The following is a 24,750-nucleotide window of genomic DNA, read 5'->3' as shown; positions in this document are numbered from 1 at the left end:
CCTTTTTATAAAATACTTTATACATGCAGTATAAACTAAAACAGTTTTTCTTATAGGTGAAGGTGTCTTAATGATTTAACTCAATTAGTGATAAATATTTCTAGTATTTTTAATAGTTTGTATTTGTTTTAGGATCGCAAGGGGAAGATATCCTAAAAAAATAGAGAAATTCTTTAGTGAGTTTCACTTTCTTTAAAAGTTACCACTTTTTTAAAACTGATTTTCAGGAAACTCAAAATTTTTGCTTTTGAAAGTTTTATGGCTGGCTTGCTATAGCTAAATTGGTAGTTTCTGTCAGGGAGAATTATATGGTGTCATAAATGGAATTTTTGATTGGCTTTCAGAAAATATTTCATAATTTAATGATACAAAAAATTTAATACGTCTTAGATCACTTTCTTGCTTTGTGACTAGAATTATACTGAAGCCCCGTGATTTAATTTCCTAATCAATGAAGTAGAGAAAGACAGTTATGAGAATTAATGCTATGTAAAACATAATAAAGTCTTACTTTATCTACCATGGTAGGATAATTTCATTCACAGGCTACTTAACCGATCTAGAGTCTTGTCTAAATTAATAAAATGTTACCATAGGTTGAGTATCACACTAAGTATAATCTCTTAGAAAACATCACTTTTATTTTCAATCCTCTTGTAGCATTTATTTCATCCACAGTACTTTTGGTATCTTTTGTTAACCATAGATGTTTCTTTGTTGTTTTACTTAAATGGGTAAATGTTGTTCTTTTATTTTGAGATAGGGTCTTACTTTGTTAAGCAGGCTGGAGTGCAGTGGCACGATCTTGGCTCACTGCAACCTCTGCCTCCCGGGTTCAAGCAATTCTCAGCCTACTCAGCCTACTCAGCCTACTGAGTAGCTGGGGATTATAGGCATGTGCCACCACACCCGGCTAATTTTTGTATTTTTAGGAGAGACAAGATTTCACCATGTTGGTCAGGCTGGTCCTGAACTCAGGTGATCTGCCTGCCTCGGCCTCCCAAACTGTTGAGATTACAACATGAGCTACTGTGCCCACCTACTCTTGTTTTCTTGAATGTAGTTACTGGCTTTATGATGATGATGCTCACTATTTCATTTCCAGCATAATTCTCTTTTCAGTATATATTCCCTGATATACAGGGTCCAATACCTAGTTATTTAGATTCTGGAGATCTGGGATAGAGTCTTTCATTAAGTATTATTTAAGCATTTACTATGTGCTCGATAGTCGTATGGTATATGAAATAAGATATAGTCCCCCTGTATTCTAAAGGATAAGGTTAACATTATCCAGACAATCACACAAATAAATGTAAAGTTTTTATCACTTTGTTAAGTTATGAATGAAAAGTATAAATGTACATTGTACCCCTCTCATATCCGTGACTGAGACCGTTGATCAAGTTAAATCTTCTCTAAAACTCATTATCTGTGACATGCTTGTTCAACTTACAGAGCTATTTCAGTATACGTATATGTACAGTTATTAAAATTGGAGTCAGAAACTCAGACACTATTGTTTTAAGAGCCATGTTTGTGAAGTCTGCATGAGACGAGACATACCAGTGTAAAACGTTAGTTCACTCAACAGCGCTCCCAACAAGGCTTCTGGAGTTTGGAAAACCAAAGGCTATAGCCATAGTTCCTTATGAAATCTAGTGGCTAACAAGTAATAACACAAAATTTGGGAAATAGAAATCGGCGTCTCCCCCCCCCCCGCTGCCCCGAGACAGATGTCCCCCAGGCTGGAGTGCAATGTCATGGTCTCGGCTTACTGCAGCCTCCGCCTCCCAGGTTTAAGCAATTCTGACTCAGCCTACTGAGTAGCTGGGATTACAGGTGCACAACACTACACTTGGCTAATTTTTCTGTATTTTTGTAGAGATGGGGTTTCACCGTGTTGGCCAGGCTGGTCTTGAACTCCTGACCTCAGGTGATCCACCTGTCTCGGCCTCTCAAAGTGCTGGGATTACAGGCGTGAGCCACTGCGCCCAACTGGGCATCTCTGTTTTTTAAAACTGTATAGGTTGAAAAGGATCTAGGATTGAAAACCATTGCTCTTGACATTTTTCCCAGTAACCTAGTAAACATTTTCATTTTATGCTCAAGTGGCATTTCTGTGCCATTCTAACTTTTTTCTGTCAAAACTGTCTTGTTATCTCAGCTTCTCTTGTCTCTGTAATTTACCTTTCTCTCATTGAGCTAGCCTTACCATTAATATGTCTTTTTTTTTTTTTTTTTTTTTTTTTTTTTGAGGCAGAGCCTTGTTCTGTCGCCTGGGCTAGAGTGCAGTGGTGCAATCTTGGCTCGCTGCAACCTCTGCCTCCCAGGTTCAAGCAATTCTCCTGCCTCAGCCTACTGAGTACTGGGACTACAGGCTCGTGCCACCGTGCCTGGTTAAGTTTTTGTTTTTTTAGTAGAGATGGGGTTTTACCGTGTTAGCCAGGATGGTCTTGAACTCCTGACCTCCTGATCCACCCGCCTTGGCCTCCCAAAGTGCTGGGATTATAGGCATCAGCCACTGTGCCCAGCAAGGTGAAGACCAATATTTTAATTAATAGGTAAAAGAAAGAGAAAATAGATCAGCTCTCTCTCCTGTGAGAGAAAGGGGTACCTGAGTGGGGCTTTCCATGGCTTCAAATTTTAATGACTTTAGTTAGCCCTCTAGCTTTTTTCTTCTTTTCTGTTTTGTTTGTTTGTTTGTTTGTTTTCTTTCTTTGAGAAGGGGCCTCACTCTGTCACCCAGGCTGGAGTACAATGGTGTGATCTTAGCTCACTGTAGCCTCAGTTTCCCAGGCTCAAGGCATCTTCCCACCTCAGTATCTCTTTCTTTTCTTTTTCAAAATTGTCTTTTCCTCTCTAGCATTTTCATATCTTCATTAAACACAACTTTTGTCATTTTGATATTAAAAACCTTTAGAAATGTACTTTTCCCTTGTAGTGTTAAATCTGATTTTTTTTTTTTTTTTTTTTTTTTTTTTTTTTTTTTTTTTTTTTTTGAGACGGAGTTTTGCTCTTGTTACCCAGGCTGGAGTGCAATGGCGCGATCTCGGCTCACCGCAACCTCCGCCTCCTGGGTTCAGGCAATTCTCCTGCCCCAGCCTCCTGAGTAGCTGGGATTACAGGCACGCACCACCATGCCCAGCTAATTTTTTGTATTTTTAGTAGAGACGGGGTTTCACCATGTTGACCAGGATGGTCTTGATCTCTCGACCTTGTGATCCACCCGCCTCGGCCTCCCAAAGTGCTGGGATTACAGGCTTGAGCCACCGCGCCCGGCCTAAATCTGATTTTTAAAGTTTTAAGACTTTTTGTTGATGCACCTCCTATACATTCAGGCATTCCTAGGAGGGTTTTTTCTTTCTTTTTTTTTTTTTTTTTACATTTTTCATATATTATTTAACTCATGTCTTATGGAGGAAGTGATATTACTGTTATACAGATGAGGAAACAGCCTCTTTCACAGAATTAAATGGAGAGATTTAAACAAATTGGGATAAGGGAAATGTTCTAAAATTGTGACTATTTTGTACAATACAGTGAAAATACTAAAAACCACAGTTTTATACTTTAAATGGATGAATTTTACAGTATGTGAATTATATTTCAAAGCTGTTTTAGAAATGTTACACGTCATCTATGCCAGCAGTGTTTTCACAGTCAAGTTAAAGAGAGCGGGTAATCGTAAATGAGAAGGCATAGAAGTTCTTGCTTTTGCTTTTTTTTTCCTCATTGCCTCTCCGTTTGTGCCAGTGTATGTAAAACTTCTCTCTTGAACTTCCCTTACAAATCTGTTCTATCTCCATTATTAGTCTTTTCTATTAATGGTATCCTCTTCCTAGCCTAAGCTTGAAGAAATCACGAAGCCAACTTTGTTGTTCATTCTCCCTTACTTGCAAATAATAATGTTGTAAAAGACTTGTCTGTTTTGTTTGTAATATATCTGAAATAATGTCTGTTCTTATTACTGCTAATGAAATCAAAGTTGACTGAACTGTTGGAGAGTAACCTCTAAATTTGTTTCCACTTTAAATTCATCTTCTAATGTACTGTAGTCAAATTAATCTTTCAGAATTATGGCTCTAGTTATATTTGCCGTTCCCAAATCTTCTGTATCTCTTTATTGTCTAATCCTCCAAGGTTTTTTATTGTTGTTGAGTAACTTCATCAGTTAAAAACTTTTGAAACATTCACTCCAATATATGCCTGTTTTAAAATAATGAATAGTGTGCTATACCGTTGCCTGTTGTAGGACTGTCCTTGGGCTAGCAGAATTATATTTTCCTTGTTCAGCTGTTTTTTGAGACGGAGTTTCGTTCTTGTTGCCCAGGCCGGAGTACAATGATACTGTCTTGGCTCATTGCAGCCTCCGCCTCCTGGTTCAAGCATTTCTGCTTCAGCCTGCCGAGTAGCTGGGATTACAGGCACCTGCCACCATGCCTGGCTAATTTTTGTATTTTTAGTAGGGATGAGGTTTCACCATGTTGGCCAGGCTGGTCTTGAACTCCTGAACTCAGGTGATATACCTGCCTCAGCCTACCAAAGTGCTGGGATTACAGGTATGAGCCATCTCATCCGGCCTTGAAAATGCCGCCTTCACTAAACTTAATCTTTCAATTTAAAGTGAGAGATATGTGACTCTTTCTTGTCCTTGAACACTTAGAGCCACTGTAGGATTATTAACTGGCCTAATTTCAATATTGTTATCACAAGGAATAGGGAGGCCCAAGGAGAGGGAGAGAGATGGGAAAGCCACTTGGTAGAGCCATTTGGTTCAAGTCGTCTTTCTACCTCAGCCTGCCAAGTATCTGGGACTATAGGCACGTGCCATCACACCTGGCTAAGTTTTGTTTTTGTCGAGTTGGGGTTGTCTCATGTTGCCCAGGCTGAGCTTAAGCAGTCTGTCCACCTCAACCCCCCAAAATGCTAGGTTTGTATAGGTGTGAGCCACTATATCTGGCCATTCTTCAGTCTTTTTCATTCTTTCTTGTTTCTCTTTCACTGACTTGGTGATTTTTAGATGATCGGTCTTCAAGCTCACTCCCTAGGGAGATTTTCAATTCAGTCATTTGTTTTCTCTAGCTATAGAATTCGTTTGATTTTTTAAAAATGATTCTCTTTGTTGAACGCCTCATTTGGTTCATTTTTTTCTTCCTCATCTTGTTTAGTTCTGTGTCTGTATTCTCTTACAGCTCAGTGAATTTCTTTAATAAGATTATTTTGAATTCTTTGTTAGGTACTTTGTGAATCTCCATTTCTTTAGGATCATTTACTTTTGCAGTATTTTATTATATGATGGTGTTCTTTTTTCTGATTTTTTTTTTTTTTTTAATGATCCTGAGGCCAAATGTTGGTGTTTATGTATTTGTTGATGTGCATACTTATTTCAGTCCAGTGGCTTTAGCAGAGAAAGCTTTTCAATAATCAGCTCATCCAGAGATTTCTGTATGGTGTGGTCTCTGAATGGGTTGGACTGCCACTTGGGTTTGCAGCACTGGGCCTGGAGTCTAGCTTCATAATTGCATCACTCAGATCCTGAGCCCGAGTCTGTAGGGACTGGCCAGGTTTTGGGATACGTATAGGCTTGGCACCTGGGTCTACAAATGCTGACACTGAGATAGGGCTGGAGGCTGGATATCTGTAGGTCCTTGCCTAGAAACTAAGTCCTCAGTTACCAGCCTGGGATATGGTGCTATGGGGGACTGTCTGTCACTGGGTTTTACTAATACAGGGCTTGCGTTGGGATCTAAGGCACATCTGTTACTTGCTTCATTCTCCCACTTACGGTTAGTGGAGGGGTGATGTGGGTAATGTGACACTGTCCTTCTTACCCTCTTTAATGCATTTGTCTTATTTCTGTGCTACCTCCAGGTACTATAATTTCTCAATTGATTCTTTAGATCTGATAAATGTACTTTTGTGCATTGGTAGTCGTTTAAATTATTGTGTCTGTGAGATGGCAAGCACTAGATCATCTTACTTCACCAGCTTGCTAACATCCAGAAGAAAATTAGTTGCTACACACAGGCGTCAGACATCCCAGGTCATGATGGAGGCAGGCTTCTCACTCAGGTAAAGACATTTCTGAAAACTCCATATGCAAACTGTCTGCTCGTTACAGTTTTATTTCTCAGGAGGGCAAGGGATGCTCTACTTTTGAGTCATCTAGAGTTGCATCTGCCGCAAGTCTGCAGCTGGCCCCTTTGCATGTGTTCTGAGTCTGCAGGGCACGGCAGCCCTAACAGAGGCCACAAGGGGGCAGGGAAGGTGGGAGCCAAGGGGAGCCCTGCTCTGTAGTGGCTGCTGGATAGGGCTTTAGTGCCATGTAAAGGTGGTTTAAACATCTCTGTGCAGGTGTGTGTGGGCATACATTTTCAGCTCCTTTTGGTACACACCAAGTAGCCCAGGTTTCCTGGACCGTATGGTATGGTAAGAATATGTTTACTTTTGTAAGAAACTGCCACACTGTCTTTCAAGGTGGTTGTACTGTGTGTGTTTGTTTTTTGAGAGGGTCTCACTCTGGTTCCCAGGCTGGAGTGGAAGGACTAGATCTCAGATCACTGCAACTTCTGCTTCCTGGGTTCAAGCAATTCTCCTGCCTCAGCTTTCCAAGTAGCTGGGACTGCAGGTGTGCACCACCGTGCGCAGCTAGTTTTTGTAATTTTTTAGTAGAGACGAGGTTTTGCTATATGTTGACCAGGCTGGTTTTGAACTCCTGACCTCAGGTGATCCGCCCACCTCGGCTTCCCAGAGTGCTGGGATTCCAGGTATGAGCCACCCCACCCAGCCAGAGTTGGCACTTTCTATCCATAGGTTTTGCATCTGTGAATTTCACATTCGTGGTTTCAACCAAATGCAGATCAAAAATCTAGTATTTTTGGCCGGACGTGGTGGCTCATGCCTGTAATCCCAGCACTTTGGCAGGATGAGGCAGGCGGGATCACTTGAGATCAGGAGTTCAAGACCAGCCTGGCCAACATGGTCAAACCTTGTCACTGTTAAAAATATAAAAATCAGCCAGGCACAGTGGTGGGCGCTTGTAATCCCAGCTACTTGGGAGGCTGAGGCAAGAGAATCACTTGAACCCCAAGAGTGGAGGTTGCAGTGAGTTGAGACTGCTGCTGCATTCCAGTCTGGGCGACAGAATGGGACATTGTTTTTTAAAAAAATCTATTATTTTTGAACACAGGATGGAATATATTTGTCTTATCAATACGTGTATACATTTGTGGAATGCAAAACCCACAGTTAGGGCCAGCTTTTGGTATCAGCAGATTCTACATTGCCAACTAGGGGAACTTGAGCTTGTTGTGTGCATTTTGACATCCATGGGGGATCCTAGAACCAGTCCTTTCTTGGAATTCCTGTATCTCTCTTCACCTTATCAGTCAGTTTTTGCATGTTGTCTACTATATTTGTGGACGTCCTTAGCCTATGAATCACAGTCTTTTAAAATTCTACCAGTCCTGCTACATGTATCTTTGGTTAGTTTAATTTCTGACTCTGGTTTAATTTCTTCATACTGTGTTTTTGCCTTTTCATATACCTTGTATTTTTTGGTTGAAAGATGGGAACTGTTTAAAAGGAACTGGAGTAAATAGGCCTTTAGTGGTATAGTGGTAAGGTGTGGGGGAAGGTGAAGCACCCTATGATTAGGTCTCTGCCTTTTGGTAAGCCTCTGCTTCTGGACTACAAACATAACTAGTGCATCCGAATTATTTTTATTCCCTTTTAGGTGGGACATAATGTCCAGAGGTGGGCTGGAGTTTTGTTTTTCCCTCCCCCTAGGTGGGTTAGGTTCTACTAAAATCCCAGCAAGTTAGTAGCTTAGTCTTGTAAGCTTAACAGAAACTGGAAGTTCTGCTTATGCTTTTTGTTTGTTTGTTTGTTGGAGTCAGAGCCTCACTGTTTCCCAGGTTAGAATGCAGTGGCATCATCTTGGCTCACTGCAACCTTGACATCCCAGGCTCAAGCAATTTCCCATCTCAAACTCCCTAGTAGTGTGCCATCATGCTCTTGCTAATCTTGTGTGTGTGGTTTTTCTTTTCTTTTTTCTTTCTTTCTTTTCTTTTTTTTTTTTTAAAGATACAGAGTTTTGCCATGTTGCCCAGGCTGGTCTTGAACTTTTAGGCTCAAATGTTCCACCTACTTCAGAAACAGGACATTTCCCTGACAGCTTTGTAGGTAGAAACTGGAGTGCTTCGGCACCAGCAAGGGTGAACTCCACTTACTGACTGCTCCACCCCTCATGGGAGGGGGAGCGCAGGTATGCAGATGCAGGAGCCAGGGCAAGTGCTTTTGGGTGCCAGCAAGAGCAAACTTCATATTGGCCCCGCTGCAGCATGTAGGGTAGGGTACCCACAATCTTTAAAGCCCCTAAGGAAGTGTAACAGTGCCCTTTTAGCTTTGCCATCCATAGACGGCTTAGTTAACAGCTTAGTGGAGGGTCAGTGCGACAGCCTTTTGCACCCACACTTGTGGCACCCAAATTCTTGTCCAGTGTCCAAGAGAAATGAGGTCCCACAAACAAATTGAAGGTGGTAAATGTGGGGTATTTTGTTGCAGATGAAAGTGGCTCTTGACAGGAAGGGGAGCTGAAAAGGGGATGGAGTGGGAAGGTAATCTTTTCCTGGAGTCCAGCTGTCCCCGTCAGGACTCCTCTCTGAAGCTGAGCTCTCAAGCTGTTCTCTGAAGGCAGGTTCCTTCTCTCTGACTAACTATAGTCTCAGATGTCCAAATTGCTTCTCCTCGCCCTGCTGGCTGAGCCTGGTGTTTTTATGGGCACAGTATGGAGGGTGGAGCAGGGCAAGGCAGGCCATGGGTGGTTTTGGAAAAGGCAGCATTAGAGCAGGACAACAGGGATGTAAGTTCTCACTTTGGGCAGGGGTACCAGGCTTTTCAGCCTGAGGATGGGGTCCTCATCGGGGACCTGCCCTCTACTGCCCAGAGTTTCCCTGTGTATGACTTCAGCCTCCCAAAGTACTAGAATTTCAGGCATGAGCCACCATGCCTGGCCTAATAGTTCATTTTATGTCTTTGCCACATCTTGTTCATCCATTTTGCATTGTCATCAGGAGTGTACAAGGGCTTCAGTTTTTCACATCTTTGTCAACTTACGTTTTATCATAGCTATCTAATAGGTAGAAGTATTATCCCGTTGTGGTTTTGATTTGCATTTCCCTAGTGATTAGTGATTTTTAGCATCTTTTCATGGGCTTATGGCCATTCATATATCTTTGGAGAAATATGTACATTGAAGTCATTGGGATAATACTGACACAACAATTTAAGAAATTGTCAGGGCTTTTTTGAGCATGTGTTTTGACTGACCTTGGCAGCTTTTGTTCTGTGTGTGTGTGTTATTGGGTCTTTCGCTCTGTCACCCAGGCCAGAGTACAATGTTGCAGTCATAGCTTGCTGCAGCCTCCAACTCCTGGGCTCAAGTGATTTTCCCACCTTTGCCTCCTAGGTAGCTGAGACTACAGGCAGGCATGTATCACCACACCCAGCTATTTTTTTTTTTTTTTTTTTTGAGATGAAGTCTGGCTCTGTCGCCCAGGCTGGAGTGCAGTGACGTGATCTTGACTCACTGCCACCTCCACCTCCCGGGTTCAAGCATTCTCCTGCCTCAGCCTCCCGAGTGGCTGGGACTACAGGCACATGCCACCACACCTGGCTAATTTTTGTATTTGTAGTAGAGATGAGGTTTCACAGTGTTAGTCAGGATGGTCTCAATCTCCTGGCCTCCCAAAGTGCTGGGATTAAAGGCATGAGCCACCATGCCCGACGGGCTAATTGTTTTATTTTTCAGTAGAGACAGTTTTTGCTGTCTTGCCCAGGCTGACTACCTGAACTCTTCAGTTCAGGTAGTCCTCCTGCCTCAGCCTCCCAAAGTGCTGGGATTACAGGCATGAGCCACAGTGCCCAGCCACCCTGGCTGCTTTTAGATGTCTTAATTTCCCAAACAGTCTCACTCCAGCTTGGTCCCAGGGCCTAAGATGGCCCATTGCATGTCTCCAGCTATAATAGCTTGCCCCAGGTATCTGCTGGGCTGTAGTTGGCTTGCAGCTTTTCCAATCTGAGAGGCTAGTTAGGTGAAACAGAGGACCAGCCCTTAGACAGATCTGAATATTGCTAATGAGATCTGTCCTACACTCTCCAGTTTGAAGTAGGGAATTGGGATGCCTAAAGTCTTCTAAATCAAGACAGCTCTGCATTGTGGCAAGGGTAGGGCAAGGGTGAATAAAATACCATCTAGTTTTCTACCATTTTCAGTGCAGCTTGCCCTTCCTTTCTTTCTTTCCTTTTCTCTTTTCCATTTTCTTTGAAACGTAGTCTTGCTCTGTTGCCCAAGCTAGAGTGCAGTGGTATGATCTCCAGCTCACTGTAACCTCCGCCTCCCTGGTTCCAGTGATTCTCCTGCCTCAGCCTCCTGAGTAGCTGGGACTACAGGCGTGCACCATCGTGTCCAGCTAATTTTTGTATTTTTAGTAGAGATGGGGTTTCACCATGTTGACCAAGATGATCTCGCTCTCTTGACCTTGTGATCCACCCGCCTCAGCCTCCCAAAGTCCTGGGATTATAGGTGTGAGCCACCGCACCTGGCCAACAATTTAACATTAATAACTAATATATGCATATCCTAAGAGTCAAACAGTACTAATGACATAATTAAAATATAGTCACTGTGTGAAAATAATGCCTATCACCTGTTTTCTTGAATATTCATCTGGGGGGAAGCATTATGCATATAACAGAATATATATACACACACACACTTTAATTTTTTACACGAAAGAATCATACACATTGTTCTGAATATTATCTTTTTCTGACTTACTATTTTGGAGGTTTTTATATGTCGGTCTAACCAAAATTCTTTGTTCTTCAATTTTTAGTTAAGTTATAATTCATACAGTATACTGCTTAGATCTTCTTACTGGTGGACGTTTGAGTTGTTTCCAGTTTGCAACTTTGAATAAGTCGGCTATAAACAAATCTTTGTGATGACATTTATTGTTGTTTCTCTTGGGAATATACCTCCCTCTTTAGTATGGCTGTATACTATTCAGTTTTATAGAATTGTGATTTAGAAATATCTATCGATGTTTTGTTTGAAACAACTGGGCAGGTGGCGGCTCTTGGCAGCTAACAGATAGAGGTAAAGGATGCTGCTAAATATCCCACAATGCATAGTACAGCCCCCGACAAGAAAAAATTATTCTGTTCAGAAATAGCAGTTCTCGAATTTCTTATTATATTTTATTTAGAAGACAAATACTTCTTGCTAAAGCAAAAAAAGACTCACATTTTAAAACTTTTGCTCAGATCATTGCCACATCTTAACTCAGAATCTACTATTATTTCAAAGTTACAAGATGAGATTGTCATGTAGTATCTATTTACTACCGTAGCTATGAATATAGAGGAGAATGTTCTATTATTAAGTAGCCTAAATATAACGAAAAATATGAAATTACTTGAAGTCTGAATATATGAGAAACTAGAAAAAGTTGAAGTTTAAATTCATGTGAAGAAAAGAATTTGTTAATTAAAATTGATTTGGACTGGACATGGTGGCTCACACCTGTAATCCCAGCACTTTGGGAGGCCAAGGCAGGAAGACAGTTTGAGGCTAGGAGTTCAAGACCAGCCTGGGCAACATATAGCAAGACCCCGTCTCTACAAAAACTAAAATAAAAATAAGAAATTAGCCGGGTGTGATGGTGCACACCTGTAGTACTAGCTACTTGGAGAGGCTGAGGTAGGAGGAGTGGTTGAGCACAGGAGTTTGAGGCTAAAGTGAGTGACCACTGCACTCTAGTCTGGGTGACACAGTGAGACCCTGTCTCTGAATAGATGATTGAAAGATTGGTTTAGATAGATTCTGTGACTACTTGCTGAGTGTCTACTATATATTGACCCTTACTTATTTTGTAGTGTTTGAATAGGATATTGTCCTTATCCCATCAAGTGCTTGTAGGGTCTGCTAGAGGATGATAAAATAGTGTTAGTGGCTATAATAGATGTACAAATAACGTACTTGGAGAACACTGAGGAATTATCTGGTGTGGCAGACGAATGGTGAAGTTTCATGGCAAAGTTACATTTTACCTAGGCCTTGTGGTAGCAAAGTAGACAACCTTTAGAGAGAAAGAACTGTGTTTTGGGCAAAGAAAGGAGCCTAAATCCGAGATACAGGAGAATGAAGGAGAACTTCGAGAAAGGATAAGTTGCCCTAATTATTGCGAAAGTCAGCAATTCAAGGGTATTTCTGAACTAGGGTAGCAGTTCAAAGCTGTTTATGGGAGATAGTAATCCTGTGTTTTAACATGGCTGGGAATAGAGAGAATGAGCTAGTTTTATCTGAAAGGTATTTTCAAAGTAAACATTCTGGTTCTGGTTACCTGTTGACTTTCAGAAAGTTTATGTTCTTATGAGTAGGATGTTAGTGCCTATTATTACCCTCACCTTACTACCTTTATTTTACGTATATATATAAGATTCTTTGTTTTGTAGATGAAAAATAATATTTTATTAAATCATACACTATTTAATGACATCAAAGCAATCAAGCTATGTTTGGACTGAATGTGAGTTCATTTAGTTGTACTCATGGGCGTAAAAAGCATTGATTTTGTTTTTGTTGGTGGCCATTGGGTTTAGAGGTTGTCATGTTTTACTTGCCCATAGTATTGTGTAACTTCTCAAAAAGTTTATTTTAGTTGCTTCTTTTTATTAACTAATTCAACACAGGAAATAGGAAAGAGTTAACTTGCATTCCAAATTATTTTATAAAAATAGATATATTTATTTACTTAAAAAGCATCTTCCAGATGAAGAAAGTAATAAACGCCAAGAGGTAAACTGAATTTACCCCACCACACTGGGCTCAATTCTATCTTGTCTGTTCCAGTTAGCAATTGGTTAAAACCTTTGAAGTTCTTTGTAGTCCTTTCGTGAGACTTGATGTCAGCTAAGCAAAGAATACATTAAAGATCAGAAATTCACTTTAGGGGGGAAATGAGAATTGAGGTAATTTTCTTGCTTCTGGCCTCTTCTGGATTATATTTCTTAAATTCCATCTAATAGGCAAGAAAAACTGTCCTAAATACTCATACAGGTACAGGAAGGTTTGTAGGTTAAATAAAAAATTTTGTTTTCCTTGATCAGAGAGCTGCAGAATATTTGGTAATGATCTCAGCTGTGGGATATTGTTGCCTACTTATCAAGCAGCAATATTTACTAAGCTACTATTTATAACGCAGGCTAATTTTTTTTTCTATTTTTTTATTTTTATTTTATTTTTTTTAGATGGAGCCTTGCTGTGTCGTCCAGGCTGGAATGCAATGGCACAATCTCGGCCCACTGCATCCTCCACCTCCTGGGTTCAAGTGATTCTCCTGCCTCAGCTTCCAAAGTAGCTGGGACTATAGGCGCATGCCACCATGCCCAACTAATGTTTATATTTTTAGTTGAGATGAGCTTTCTCCATGTTGGCCAGGCTGGTCTGCAACTCCTGACCTCAGGTGATCTGTCAGCATTGGCCTCCCAAAGCATTAGGATTATAGACGTGAGCCCCAGTGCCCAGCCTAAATTTTTTTTTTTTTTAATGTAAATACCAAAGGATTAAACTTTAAAATAAGGGAAAGTATTGCTGAATAGATGAAATACATAATTAGCTTTGGGGCAAAAATTTTTAAACTTTATACATTGAACTTTTTTGCCTGTTTTTGTTTAATGATTAAAAATGTTTAAAAATGATTATAAGGGAATGATTATTGATTTTAGACATTTTTTTTTTTGGAGATGGAATTTTGCTCTTGTCGCCCAGGCTGGAGTACAATGGTGTGATCTTGGCTCACCACAGCTTCCACCTCCCGGGTTCAAGCAATTCTCCTGCCTGAGTAGCTGGGATTATAGGCATGTGCCACCACGCTGGGCTAAATTTTAGTATTTTTAGTAGAGATGTAGTTTCTCCATGTTGATCAGGCTGGTCTTGAACTCCTGACCTCAGGTGATCCACCCACATCAGCCTCCCAAAGTGCTGGGATTTCAGGCTTGAGCCACTGTGCCCAGACTGATTTTAGACTTCTTATGGTCTATATCAATCTCTTCAATGCAGCAAGTTAACCAATTTTGTTATAACAGAAAGATTTCTTCCTCAAATGGTAGTATTTTCCTGTTTTGGAGTAGAAAACCATTGTTGGTTTCTATTTTAATTTTAAGGATAGACCTAATTTTAGAAAACTATGAGATTGGTGTGTGCTTGAAAATTATTTTCTTTTTATAAGGTGCTATTTAGGGATGCTGGGTAATTTCTTTCTCCAAGCAGTTAAAATGAAAAGTCTATTAGCTTTGTCTTTCTTTTAAAAACATTTTATTTTGAAATAGTTTCAAATTTATCGAAGTGTTACAAAAATAATACAAAAGACTCCCATATACTGTTTGTTTAGTTTTCACCCTTTGTTAATATTGGGCCACATTTGCTTTACCACTACATGTAGTTTTTTTTTTGTTTGTTTGTTTTCTGAGCTATTTAGAGGAAGTGCCACAAATTCTAAATTGTGTATTTCCTTTTTTTTTTTTTTTTTTTGAGACAGGTCTTGCTTTGTCTGCCAGGCTGGAGTGCAGTGGTGCTATCTCATCTCACTGCAGCCTTGACCTTTCTGGCTAAGATTATAGGTATGTGCCATGACGCCCAACTAATTTTTGTTTATTTTTTTGTGGAGATGAGTTCACTCACTATGTTGCTTAGGCTAGTCTTGATCTCCTGGGCTCAAGCAATCTCAACTGCTGCAGCCTCCCCACGTGCTGAGATTATAGACGTGAGCCACCTCACCCAGCCAGTTTCAGGAATTTTAATATTACTATTACTATTAATTACTTTTTTTTTTTTCCGGAGACAGAATTTCACTATTGTTGCCCAGGTTGGAGTGCAATGGCTCGATCTCAGTTCACTGCAGCCTCCACCTCCCGGGTTTAAGCAATTCCCCTGCCCCAGCCTCCCAAGTAGCTGGGATTACAGGCATGTGCCACCACGCCGAGCTAATTTTTTGTGTTTTTAGTAGAGACGGGGTTTCACCATGTTAGCCAGGCTGGTCTCAAACTCCTGACCTCTGGCAATCCACCTGCCTTGGCCTCCCAAAGTGCTGGGATTACAGATGTGCCCTCTTGTCTCTTCTTATTAAGGCACTAATCCCAATGATTAGGGTTCTACATCATATCATCACATTGAGGGTTAGGATTTCAACACTTACATTTTGGGGGTCACAAACATTGAAATAATGACTGATGCATTTATATTTCCTTCTTTTTTTTCCCAGACGGGGTCTCACTCTGTCACCCAGGCTGGGGTGTGGTGGTGCAATCTCAGCTCATAGCAACCTCTGCCTCTTGGGTTCAAGCAAATCTTCTGCCTTAGCCTCCCGAGTTGCTGGGATTACAGATACCCACCACGGCGCTTGGCTGATTTTTGTATTTTTAGTAGAGGCAGGGTTTCACCATGTTGGCCAGGCTAGTCTTAAACTCCTGACTTCAAATGGTCTCCCTGCCTCGGCCTCCCAAAGTGTTGGGATTACAGGAGTGAGCTTACCGCACCTGGCTATATATATATATGTTTTTGTTTTTTTTTTTGAGATAGTTTCACTCTTGTTACCCAGGCTGGAGTGCAATGGCGCGATCTCGGCTCACCGCAACCTCCGCCTCCTGGGTTCAGGCAATTCTCCTGCCTCAGCCTCCTGAGTAGCTGGGATTACAGGCACGCACCACCATGCCCAGCTAATGTTTTGTATTTTTAGTAGAGACGGGGTTTCACCATGTTGACCAGGATGGTCTCGATCTCTTCGACCTCGTGATCCACCCGCCTCGGCCTCCCAAAGTGCTGGGATTACAGGCTTGAGCCACCGTGCCCGGCATATTTGTATTTTCTAGTTTTTGAATTCTTTGATGATGCGGTAGATAATAATACCAACATTGTGAATAACAACGCATTCTATTTTGTGTACCTTCTTTTAGAATACTTTTTTTCCCCTGACTGTCATTATAAATGTCTTTTTTACAGTGTATTTTTATTTCAGTAGTTTTTGGGGAACAGGTAATGTTTGGTTACATGGGTAAGTTCTTTTGTGGTGGTTTCTTAGGTGGGTACACCCATCATCCAAGCAGTATACATTGTACCTAGTGTGTATTTTATCTCTCAACCCTTCACATCATTCGGTCATTCTCATGCCTTGTTTCCTCATAGCTTAGCTCCCACTTATAAGTGAAAACATACGCTGTTTGATTTTCCATTCCTGAATTACTTCACTGAGAATAATGGTCTCCAACTCCAGGAAAATGTTTTACTCTTAATATTTTAAAGAGCGTATGTCTCCTTTTGCTGTTTTCTCTACCATTGACATGCACTTAGCGTGAAAGAATTCTTATGGTTGTTTAACCTAACAGTGATAACCGAGCTACTTTTAAAAATAAGAGAACCGGACCAGACATGTTAGCTCACGCCTGTAATACCAGCACTTTGGGAGGCTGACGTGGGCGTTGAAGACCAGCCTGGTCAACATGGTGAAATCCCCATCTCCACTAAAAAATACAAAAAATTAGGCCAGGCGCGGTGGCTCAAGCTTGTAATCCCAGCACTTTGGGAGGCCGAGGCGGGTGGATCACGAGGTCAAGAGATAGGGACCATCCTGGTCAACATGGTGAAACCCCGTCTCTACTAAAAACACAAAAAATTAGCTGGGCATGGTGGCGCATGCTTGTAATCTCAGCTACTCAGGAGGCTAAGGCAGGAGAATTGCCTGAACCCAAGAGGCGGAGGTTGCGGTGAGCCAAGATCGCGCTATTGCACTCCAGCCTGGGTAACAAGAGTGAAACTCAGTCTCAAAAATATATATATATATATATATACAAAAAATTAGTCGGGTGCACACTTTGGGAGGACAAGGTGCATGGGATCATGAAGTCTAGAGTTCAAGACCAGTCTGGCCAATATGGTGAAACCCCATCTCTACTAAAAATACAAAAATTAGCTGGGCGTGGTGGTGTGTACCTATAGTCCCAGCTACTTAGGAGGCTTAGGTAGGAGAATCACTTGGACCTGGGAGATGGAGGTTGTAGTGAGCCAAGATCGTGCCACTGCACTCCAGACTGGGCAACACAGCAAGACTCCGTCTCAAAAAAAAAAAAAAAAAGAGAGAACCAGTTTAGCTTGAAATATAACTTGCTGGAAGGAGACAAAACAAAACAATAGGAGAACCAGGAGTAGGGGCGCAAGAGCTGAAAAACTGACTATTGGGTACTGTGCTCACTCCCTGGGTGACCAGACCTCAGCATCATGCAAATATACCCATGTAAGAAACCTGCGTGTGTGTCCCCTGAGTCTAAAATAAAAGTGGAAATTATAAAAAACGAAGAGCCTTTTGTTTTTGTTTTTTTTGAGACGGAGTCTTGCTCTGTCACCCAGGCTGAGTACAGTGGCGCAGTCTTGGCTTACTACAACCTCTGACTCCCAGGTTCAAGCAATTCTTAGGCCTCAGTCTCCCTAGTAGCTGGGATTACAGGCACACGCCACCACAACCAACTAATTTTGTAATTTTAGTGGAGATGGCATTTCACCACATTGGCCAGGCTGGTCTCAAACTCCTGACCTCAAGTGATCCGCCCTCCTCAGCCTCCCAAAGTGTTGGGATTACAGGCATGAGCCACCACGCCCAGCTGGGAGAGCCTTTTAATAACATTTGTTACACACTTAACATAAAAAACATGACTTACCTATTTAACTTAAAAAGTAGAAGAGAAGGCCGGGCGCAGTGGTTCACGCCTGTAATCCCAGCACTTTGGGAGGCCAAGGCGGGTGGATCACAAGGTCAAGAGATCGAGACCATCCTGGTCAACATGGTGAAACCCTGTCTCTACTAAAAATACAAAAAAATTAGCTGGGCATGGTGGCGCGTGCCTGTAATCTCAGCTACTCAGGAGACTGAGGCAGGAGAATTGCCTGAACCCAGGAGGCGGAGGTTGCGGTGAGCCGAGATCGCGCCATTGCACTCCAACCTGGGTAACAAGAGTGAAACTCCGTCTCAAAAACAAAACAAAACAAACAAACAAAAAAAAGTGGAAGAGAAAGCATGTGAATTTTAATGCTTTTCGTTTAATGCTGGGGTTACAGACATAAGCCTCCACCCCCAGCCCCATCTTTTACTTTAAATCAAAAGGTTAAGCTTAGTGAGGAAGACATTTCAATAGCTGAGATAGGCCTCTTGCTCCAAAGTTAGATAAGTTGTGTATGCAAAGGAAAAGTTCTTGAAGGAAATTAAAAGTGCTACTCCAGTGAGCACATGAATGATAAGAAAGCAAAGCAGCCTTATTGCTGATACGGAACCATGGGCTTGTTGAGTACAAGTCTCAGGGGAACCGGTAGCTGTTGCCATTGAATAGTTTAAAGAATGAAGGATTTGGGGACAGGTGGCTAGAATGGCCTTCTAAAGGCATTGGAGAGTTTGAGGCAAGAGAAGGAAAACAGGGCTCAGATCTCTAAATTCTTTTTTTTTTTTTTTTTTTTTGAGACGGAGTTTCGCTCTTGTTACCCAGGCTGGAGTGCAATGGTGCGATCTCGGCTCACCGCAACCTCTGCCTCCTGGGTTCAGGCAATTCTCCTGCCTCAGACTCCTGAGTAGCTGGGACTACAGGCACGTGCCACCATGCCCATCTAATGTTTTGTATTTTTAGTAGAAACAGGGTTTCATCATGTTGACCAGGATGATCTCGATCTCTTGACCTCGTGATCCACCCACCTCGGCCTCCCAAAGTGCTGAGATTACAGGCTTGAGCCACCGTGCCCCGCCTCTAAATTCTTTATTCCAGCCAAATAAGGGAATTCGGGGGCGTTCTAGTGTTTGGGACTGTAGGCCTAGCATCACCATTACAGTACATTCCTGCTAAAAGGAGTTTGCTCGCTATCATGCTATGCTGCTTAGGAAACTAGCTAGGGACTTGGGGGGGATTTGTGTGAAATAACGAAAAGAACTTGAGCTTTACAACTTAGATCTGGTCCTGGTTATTAAACTAGACTTTTTGCGGTTGGTCAGACTGATGTTGACTCATTGACTTCCTACTAAATTAAATCTGTTGGTAATATGTTTGCTGTCAAATAGGAATAAAATGTGAAATGCCTGCAGTTTTTGCCTTTCAGTTTTCAGGGTTTCAGCTGAGATCAACCATGGGCTGAAAATACTACAGGCAGTGCTCAACTTAAGACCACGGTCAGGACTGCGGAATGGTCGTAACACGATTTCGTCGTAAATTGAGTAGGCTATATGTACAGTTGAAATGGTGCACGCGGAGATGGTAGTGCTGCCAGAAGCTGGTCCGCACTGTCGTACACCCAGCTGGGCAACGTTTGTGCTGCCAGACATGGAGCAGTCATGGCTAGCGATTGTGGTCGTAAAGTCGAACGGTCGTAAGTTGCGTAGGTCGTAAGTCGATCAATACCTGTTAAGTGGAAAAATCCCGAAATAACACATAAGTTTTAAATTGCCGCCATCTTGAGTAGCCTGGTGAAAGCTCATGCTATCTCACTCTTTCTAGCCTGGGACATGAATCATTCTTTTGTCCCGCATCTCAGTATGTGTGCTACCTGCCTGTTAGTCCCTTAGTAACCCTCTCAGTTATCAGATCAACTGTCAAACTGTCGCTGTATTGCAGTGCTTCGTTCAAGTCATGCTTATTTTACATAATAATGAGTCCAAAGATGCTGGCAGTCCAGCTCTGCCAAAGAAAAGCTGTAAAGTGCTTCTTTAATTGAAAAGGTGAAAGTTCTCAACTTTATAAGGAAAGGAAAAAACCATATACTGAGGTTACTAAGATCTGTGATATGACTGAATCTTCCATCCATGTAATTGTGAAGAAGGAAAAGAGTTTGGTACTGTTTGTTGTTTCAGGCATCCACTGGGGAGTCTTGGAGTGTATCCCCTGCAGATAAGAGTGGGCTATTGTGTTTTATAATCTTGTGCTTAGGATTACTTGATGTGTATAAGATGCTCTGGGGTGGAATCTGACTCATAGTAAATACTCAGTAAGTGATACTATTATTAACTGTTGATAGACAATTATGTTCTTCGACTGTTAAGAGTACTTTTGGCATTTGTGAAATTAGATGATCTGATTCTGTAAGACTATTGTATGAGAGGTCATGGGTGTACTTACTAAGTTGAACTAAAAAAAGAATGATGATTTGCCTCATGTTTTAAAATTCCAGTTATAAAATTATATTACTTTTATAAACACTTGTAGGACTATTCAAAACATTAACTCATTTTATTCTTTTAATAATCCTATGAGGCAGATTGCTTAAATTGTTTGCCCCAAATCAGGAAGCTTTTAAGTGGTAGAGCTAGAATTCAGGCCCAGGTAGTCTGTCTTCAGAGTTTGGAATATGTTCATATTTCCTCTATTTTCCTGCATGCAAGTTGGTGTAATATAAATACTGTTCTGTCCTTATTTTTTTTCTTCACTAGATTCTCTAGGAGTTCTGATGCACTTAATCATATCTTTTGTAAATGATTAGCTTCTATTCCTTTTACTTGTTTTTCTTACCTTGGTGGATTCAGTAGGACCTCCAACATAATTTGAACAAGAGTGATAATAGTACATACACTCTCTTAGGCCTGATCTTAAAGGGAATGCTGTGTTTTTGTTCTAGTAAATAAATCTGATGTTTACAATAATGTAGATTTTTTTTTCAAGTAACCCTTTACCAAATAAAAGATGTTCACTTTTCCTGTTAGTGAATAAGAGGTGTTTATTCTTAAACCACATACTTGTTTCCCTTTTTTTTTCTTGATTTATGGGACTATAATGGTTTCACATAAACTTGTTTAATGGTCCTTTGTTTCTAACTGTTCTAGTGGGTGTGAAATAGTACCTAATTGTGGTTTTATTTCAGGTATCCCACCTCACTGATGAGGTTGAGTATCTCTTCACATATTTGTTTGATATCCTCATTGATAAAGTGCCTGTTCAGCTTTCTTGTCCATTTTGTTATTGGGTTGTCTGATTATTTTTAATTTTGTAAGTATCTCACCTGTGGCGTGCCTTTATTTTAATAGTGTCTTGATAAATAGAAGGATTTAATGTAATCTAACTCTTACTACTTATGGTTGTGCTGTGTTTAAGAAATCTCTCCCTGTTACGAAGAAACTCTCCCATGTTAATCTTTTAGAGGTTTTACAGTTTAGCTGTAATTAGGTATGTAAATTTACCATGCAGCTGGAATTAGTTTTTTGGTTTTTTGTTTGTTTGTTTGTTTGTTTTTTGAGACGGAGTTTCGCTCTTGTTACCCAGGCTGGAGTGCAATGGTGCGATCTCGGCCCACCGCAACCTCCACCTCCTGGGTTCAGGCAATTCTCCTGCCTCAGCCTCCTGAGTAGCTGGGATTATAGGCACGCACCACCATGCCCAGCTAATTTTTTGTATTTTTAGTAGAGACGGGGTTTCACCATGTTGTCCAGGTTGGTCTCGATCTCTCGACCTTGTGATCCACCCGCCTTGGCCTCCCAAAGTGCTGGGATTACAGGCTTGAGCCACCGCGCCCGGCCATGGAATTAGTTTTTAATGCCTAGTGATAGGTATCTTACTCATAGGTTATAGGTGGTAGTGAAACCATCAATGATCCCCACACTTTGGCCAGCTGCAAAACCCTAGTGCCAAACTCCTTGGGGAGACGGATTTGAGGTTGCTGCCCATCTCCTCCTTTGGTGACCCTATGATGAAACTTTCTCTGCCGCAACCTGACATCTCAGCATATTAACCTGATGTATGCATCAGGCAGTAAACCTATTGTTATTGCAATGGTTTCTTTGCACTTGAATATTTAGTTGTCCCAGCACTTTTTACAAAGGAGACTGACCCTTTGCTATCCGGTGTTACCTTTTCTAATCAACTAATCGGTGGGATTTCTGGGCTTTTTGTTTTATTTCTTTTTTTTTATGTTGTGTCCTTTGTACCAGTATTACAGTGACTTAATTACTGTAGCTTTATAGTGACATCCAGTAGAATAAGTCCTCTTTCTTCAAGAATGTTTGGCTATTTATGGTCCTTTGCGCTTATATCTATTTTAGAATCAGCTTGTCAAAGTTCCACAAAAATATCACTTGGAATTTTCATTGAAATTGTATCTATAGATCACTTTGGAAAAAAATGAAATATTCATACTATAGCATCTTCTTATCTGTAAACATTATCTGTCACTCATTGTCTTTAATATCTCTATTAATGTTACATAATTCTTCCCCCAGAGGTCTTACACATCCTGCATTAGTTGTATCTTATTCCTATGAATTTTACGGATTTTGCTACTATTGTAAATGACTATAATTTTTTCAATTCTAACACTTTTGTTACTGATTACATTTTGTACATAGACATTGTATCTAGCCAGCTTGCTAAGCTCTTGACTCCAGTAATGTGTAATAGATTCTTTTGGAATGTGTATTTTCACAGTCATATAACCTGTGAGTAATGAGAATTTGTTTGAGATGGAGTTTTGCTGTGTCACCCAGGCTAGAGTGCAGTGGTGCCATCTCGGCTCACTGCAACTGCCGCCTCCTGGGTTTAGGCAATTATCCTGCCTTAGCCTCCCAAGTAGCTGGGATTACATGTGTGCGCCACCATACCCAGCTAATTTTTGTATTCTTAGTAGAGACAGGGTTTTACCATGTTGGCCAGGCTGGTCTCAAACTGCTGACCGTCTGCCGCAGCCTCCCAAAGTTGTGGAATTACAGACGTGAGTCACCGCACCTGGTCTTTTTTGAGACAGAGCCTTGTTCTGTTGCTCAGGGTGGAGTGCAGTGGTGCAATCTTGGCTCACTGCAACTCTGCCCCCTGGCCTCAAGTGATCTGCCTGCCTCAGCCTCACAAAAAGTGCTGGATTACAGGCGTAAGCTATTGTGCCCAGCCAAATTTATTTCCAGTCTTTATATCTCACTTCCTTTTATTGACTTGTTGCATAGGATGGAATGAATTGGCTATAGTAGGCATCCTAGCTTCATTCCTGATCTCGGGAAAGCTTTTCATCAGTAAACATGTCAACCTAAAATAGTCAAAAGAGTATGATTGGAATTTAAGGGAATTTAACTCTAAAGGAATCGAGTCAGTGTGCCAAGGTAGGAAGAGAGTTAAGATTTCATTTAAACAGGCAGAGACAGGAATTGTTAGCAGGATTACAACATTTTTCATACAAAGTTTGTATAGCAATTCGATTGGTTATGGACAGTGTACATTTCTGGGAAATGTATGTTTTATATCTTTTACAGAGGTGTAATCACACATGTTGTGTCATCTGGTCTAAGCAAAGCAGGACAACAAAGGAGAAGTTAATCTGCAAAAATAAGGGTTGTATTAGTTTATTTTTATACTGCTGTAAATACCTACCTGAGACTGGGCAATTTGTGAAGAAAAGATACTTAATTGACTCACAGCTCCACAGACTTGACAGGAAACATGACTTGGCGGGGGCTCAGAAAACTTAAAATCATGGTGGAAGGGGAAGTAAGGCATGTCTTCTCATGGCAGCCAGGCAGAGAGAGAGAGGGAACATAAAGTGGGGACATGGCACACACTTTGAAACAACCAGATGTGAGAACTCACAGATTCATAAGACATCACTAGGGGCATGGTGCTAAACCATTAGAAACCACCCCCATGATCCAGGCACCACCCACCACGCCCCACATTCAACACATGGGGAATTACAATTCAACATGAGATTTGGGTTGGGGACACAGAACCAAACCATATTAAGGGTCATTAATAAAGAAGACAGGCTCGGCATGGTGGCTCATGTCTGTAATTCCAGCACTTTGGGAGGCTGAGGTCGGCAGAACACCTGAAGTCGGGAGTTCAAGACCAGCCTGGCCTGGCCAATGTGGTGAAACCCTGTCTCTACTAAAAATACAAAAATTAGTCTAGTGTGGTGTCATACACCTATAATCCCAGCTACTAGAGGGGCAGGAGAATTGCTTGAACCCATGAGGCAGAGCTCACTGTGAGCTGAGATCATGCCGCTGTACTACAAACTGGGTGATAGAATAAGACGCCATCTCAAAAAAAAAAGGATGTTTTTGTCCCTGACCAGACAGGAAAAATAAAAAAGCAAGTTAATCTATCCTGTGAGAAACATAATTTTTTTGGGGGGGGGGATGGGGAACAGAGTCTCTCTCCGTCGCCGGGAGCCAGGCTGGAGTGCAATGGTGTGATCTCGGCTCACTGCAACCTCCACCTCCCGGGTTCAAGCAATTCTCTTGCCTCAGCCTCTCGAGTAGCTGGGACTACAGGTGCGTGCCACCACGCCCAGCTAATTTTTGTATTTTTAGAGATGGGGATTCACCAGGATGGTCTCGATCCCTTAACCTCGTGATCCGCCCGCCTCGGCCTCCCGAAGTGCTAGGATTACAGGCATGAGCACCGCGCCTGGCCGAGAAACAGAAATTTTAACGATATGTGACTCAGATCACAGAAAAGTCTAGGCCCATAGTCCTCTTTGAAAAAGGGTAAACTGAATGGTTGTTGAATTTTATCAGTTTTTATCCTTTTATTGAATGGATAAAAAGGATTTTTTTTTCTTTTTTTCCTGTAAACATGAATTACCTGAGTTGTTTTTCAACTTTGAACTTTACAACCCACCTTGCTTATAATTAATTACATTGCTGTATAGAATGTCTTAGTATTTTGTGGAAGACTTACATTTAT

The 24,750-nt window shown here is 41.4% G+C and overlaps 1 protein-coding gene across 19 annotated transcripts in view; it reads left to right on the top strand.

The window, feature by feature from the left end:
- Positions 1-24,750, top strand: part of RIMKLB (ribosomal modification protein rimK like family member B) — a 79,638-nt gene that overhangs the window by 18,785 nt on the left and 36,103 nt on the right. The gene's annotated exons all lie outside the window — the stretch shown is intronic.

Source organism: Saimiri boliviensis, chromosome 7 (genome assembly GCF_048565385.1).
Source record: "Saimiri boliviensis isolate mSaiBol1 chromosome 7, mSaiBol1.pri, whole genome shotgun sequence".
Taxonomy (NCBI): Eukaryota; Metazoa; Chordata; class Mammalia; order Primates; family Cebidae; genus Saimiri; species Saimiri boliviensis.
Note: the sequence above shows the minus strand (reverse complement) of the source record. Positions and strands in the feature narration are given on the sequence as shown.